The sequence below is a fragment of the Hipposideros armiger genome, unplaced genomic scaffold (assembly GCF_001890085.2).
Source record: "Hipposideros armiger isolate ML-2016 unplaced genomic scaffold, ASM189008v1 scaffold_365, whole genome shotgun sequence".
NCBI lineage: Eukaryota > Metazoa > Chordata > Mammalia > Chiroptera > Hipposideridae > Hipposideros > Hipposideros armiger.
Window position 1 is genome coordinate 1,486,075 of NW_017731715.1, and position 4,854 is coordinate 1,490,928.

A 4,854-nucleotide genomic window follows, 5' to 3' on the forward strand; every position below is an offset into this window, starting at 1 on the left:
ATGGGTTTCTGCCCTACTAAGTTGTAATTCTTTGTGTCCACCTGTCTCTTCAATTTAGGGGGCAGCAGTTTGCCTGGTGACCTAATGACTCTGATGAATCAAAATAGAGTTCTTGATTTTTCAATTTGTTCATCTTTGTACTTGTTGTTAGGGTAGAGTAGTGACTTCACTTGCAAAAAGGTACTAACCAAAAAAACTAAATGGTATTTAATTATAGACTTTTAGAAATGTCTCAGTTAAAGTGATTTCTTCTTTTTTTGCTAATCTTCAATGTATTTGGGAGGGCTTAAGTATAATACCAAAAAAGGAATTTAATATATAAATACTGGAAAACAAGGGAGAAAATGCTATTTATTTGCAGAAAATATTTTCTACTGGAAAATCCAAAGTAATAAGCTAACAAACTCTTAGAAGTACAAAGACAGGTCAGTAATGCATAAAATACAAGATCAATTTTTCAAATAATATTTCCATATATCATTAGAAACAAGTAGAAAATAGAATTTTTAAAAAGGTCTCTTTCACATAAGCAACAAAATCATAAAGAATTTAGAATTAGGGCTTTTGGAAGGTGTGTGGCCCTGCTCACACCTTGATTTTAAACTTCTGACCTCCAGAATTATGAGAAAATAAATTTCTGGTGTTTTATGCCACCAAGTTTGTGGTGATTTTTTATGGCAGTCCTAAGAAACACCATTCATGATACCACAAAAAACTCTAAATGACCTAGGAATATATCCAATTATAAATGTACCCAATCTTAATGATAAAAATCATACATTTTTACAGAAGGGCCAAAAGAAGACCTAAATAAATGGATAAATGTCAAGTTCATGGATGGTAAGTTTTATTGTTACAAAGATGTCAATTACCTAAAAATTAATCTGTAAATTCAATATATCCCATATCTAAGGTCAATAGGATTTTTCATAAACTTATACATGATAATTATGAAATTTATATGGAAGCATGAATTTTTAAGACTAACCAAGATATTTTTTGTTTTAAAAAGAGATAGCTGGTCTGGGACCATAAATTTGTTCAATCTAATATGCAATCATATTATAACTCTATAGTGACCTAGTGTTATAATGCGTGTGTTATTGGCATAATAAGAAAAACAGATCCATATAAAAAGAAATAAAGGCTCTAGAAAAGACCCATGAATATATAAGAAAGTCAAACTGCAAAAGAATTACAGTGGCAAATGAATCTCCAGAAAGATACTTGGCCTCACAAAGATTCAGAAAAACACAATTAAAAAGGAAAATGAAATACCTTTTTTCATGCAACAGTTTGCCAAAAAATAAAATGTTCAGTAACATCAGTTAACTAGTAAGGATTAGAGGAAAAGGTAATTTCATACTGCTGGTGTGTTAAATTGGTATACCCAATCTAGAGGACAATTAGTGTAGTAATCGATTAAAACTGTATACGTGTATACTCTAAGTCTCAGCAAATCTATTTATAATCTATAGAAACATTTGTACTTATGCACAAGGAACTACATTGCAGATTATTTAATGCATAATTATTTGTGAAAGCAAACATGAGAAACAATCTGAATATCTATTAATTAGAAACAGTACAATCATGCAGTGGAATATTATTCATCAAAGAATGAAGTACTGCTATGAGAATAGTAACATGGAAAATATGCATAGGTAACTACATGCTCAGAGATATAATTTAAATATCTGTAAGAGTTTTATGGGGCCTTAATGATAGGCAATATTGATAGATGGTACAGTCATACACAGCATATATGACAGTGGTCCTATAAAATTAGAATGGAGCCAAAAAATTCTTATTGCCTAGTGATGTCGTAGTAATAACGTATGGTGCAATGCATTACTCAAGTGTCTGTGGTGATAGTGGTGTAAACAAACCTACTGTGCTACCAGTCATATAAAAGTTAGCAAATACAATTATGTACCAAACATAATATTTGATAATGATAATAAATGACTATGTTACTGGTGTATGTATTTATTATATTTTACTTATCATTATTTTAGAATGTACTCTATTTATGAAAGAAAAAAAAAAAAGAAAACCATTGGCTGTAAAACAATAAGCCATGTTATGCCAGCAGCCTCATACATCTTGTATTTACCGAGTCTCTCGATTGCATTAATTTTTCTTGTACTTGATTTAATTTCATGTTTTGTGCAGTTTCATGCTGTAGCCTAGGAGCAACAGGCTCTACCTTGCAGCCTAGCTGTGTAGTAGGCCACACTATCTAGGTTTGTGTAAGTGCACTCTGTGTTGTTCACACAGCGACAAAATCACCTAACAACGTATTTCTCACAATGTATCTCTGTTGTTAAGAGGCACATGACTGTATATGAAAATAATAAAGGTAGGATTTATGCAAGCTCAACAGTCTTTAGAGTTAAATGGAAATACATTTACTTATTTTCACCTTAGAAATGCAAATTTTAATCAAGTGATGTTGCCAACTGGGTAGGATGTCACAGTCTGATCTGATTTAAATTATATTGTGATGACTAATTTTGTGTGTCAAATTGACTGGCCCACAGTGCCCAGATATTTGATCAAACATTATTCTGGATGTTTCTGAAGGTTTGGGGTTTTTTTTGGATGAAATTGATATTTAAATTGGTGGACTTTGAGTAAAATAGCTTACTCTTCATAATGTGGGTCAGCCTCAACCAATCAGTTGAAGACTTTAATAAAACAAAGACTGACCTCTCCTAAACAAGAAGGAATTCTGTCAGCAGACTGCCTTTAGACTTAAACTGTACCTCTTTTCTGGGTCTCCAGGCTGCCACCTACCCTGAAGATTTTGGACTTATTAAGCTTCCAAAATTGCATGAGTCAATTCCTTAAAATCTCTCTCTCTCTCTCTCTCTCTCTCTCTCTCTCTCTCTCTCTCTCTCTCTCTCTCTCTCCCCATATATACATCCTACTGATTCGGTTTTTCTGGAGAACCCTGACTAATCCAGTAATGATGGGACTCAAATCCAGGGATATCTTTGGCCAGCTCACTCTTAGTTATAGAGTCATTGGCTTTGCAACTTTTCATATAANTTCTTTCTTTCTTTCTTTCTTTCTTTCTTTCTTCTTTCTTTCTTCTTAAAGAAGTCCCTCTAACAGTTCTTGTAATACTGGTTTGGTGTTGAACTTCTTTAGATGCAAAGCTCTTTATCTGTTCTTTGATTCTAAATGATAGTTTTTATTGGGTAGAGTAACCTTGGTTGTGGGTCCTTGCTTTTCATCACTTTGAATATTTTATGCCAGTCCCTTCTGGCCTGCAAAGTTTCTGTTGAAAAAATCACCTGATAGTCTTACAGGAGCTACCTTGTAGGTAACTAACCACTTTTCTCTTGCTTCTTTTAGATTCTCTCTTTGTCTTTAAACTTTAGCATTTTAATTATGATGTGGGCCTCTTTGGGTTCATCTTGTTTGAGACTCTCTGTGCTTCCTGGGCTTGTATGTCTATTTCCTTTGCCAGGTTAGGGAAGTTTTCTGTCGTTATGTTTTCAGATAGGTTTTCAATTCCTTGTTTTCTCTCTCCTCCTTCTGGTACCCCCATGATGCAAATGTTTGTATGCTTGACATTGTGCCCAGGGGTCACTTAAACTACCCTAATGTTTTTGGATTTTTTTTTTTTTTGCTGTTCTGATTGGGTGTTTTCTGCTACCTTATCTTTCAAATTGCTGATTCAATTCTCTGCTTCATCTAATTTACTATTGATTCCCTCTAATGTATTCCTTATTTCAGTTATTGTATTCTTCATTTCTGACTGGTTCTTTTCTACATTTCATATCTCCATTTTCATATCTTATCTCTAAATAAAAAGTTATTTTTAAGAAAATGGTGCTGCTCCATGCACATGGATGAATGTCATTGGAAGTAGGAGGGAGCCCAGGGCAACTGATAACAATATAACAGGGTTACTGCAGCAGGAGCAGCCAAGTAGGTCAACTACACCATGGTTCTCTCTCTGTAAAGCAACAAGCAAGAGCAATGCTTACCTGCAGACAGCAATAATACATGTAGTGGCCTCTATTGGAAAGGAAAGTTTAGGGCCTTGGGATAATGGTTAGTCAGGAGGAATGAGAAGTGCCCCACCCCAGAGAATGGCTATTGGTCCACCTACATCAGTAGTCTATTCTGCCTCTTTCCTAAAGTGAGGAGGCAGTCTGCCAGTCCACCCCCAGCATCACACCAGGCATCGCCTTCGTATGCAGACTGGAGTACTTCGGTAGAGCTTTCCCAGAATGGTCTAAAAAGGCATCATAAATACAAAGATACACATAAGACTATTCATCAGTTGAGATACACCAGCATCATGAGACAGAGGCACCAAGCACGGAGGAATGCACACATGAAGAAATAGTTAATAGGATAGGCAGCACTGGAATTTCGAAACATGATCATTACTTCATTTAACGTATATTTCTTGTCTCTCTAATATGTTCCTGGCACTTTTTTACTTTAGTAAATAGTATCATAAACATAAGAGGCAAATTTTCTGTCATCATGAACATTCTAATTTACTGATAGAGACAGACAACAAAAAAATAAGCAAAGTAAAATACCAGAGAGCAAAATATGTTTTGGATAAAAAATGTAAACCAGAATAAGTAAGGAGTGGGGAGAGAGAGAGAATTTATGTTAAGGTAATTAGGGAATATTTTTCTGATAAGGAGGTAACTTTTGAGCAGAAATCTGAATAATGACCAGGAGAGAGCCTTATAACATCCAGGAGGAGATTAGGGCAAGCAGGGGGAGGAATGGGTGTTTGTGTTTAGAAGGTTTGATATATTGACAACAGCTGGGAGACCAAAATGTCTGAAGTGCAGTGGGCAAGTGCAGTGCGGGGAG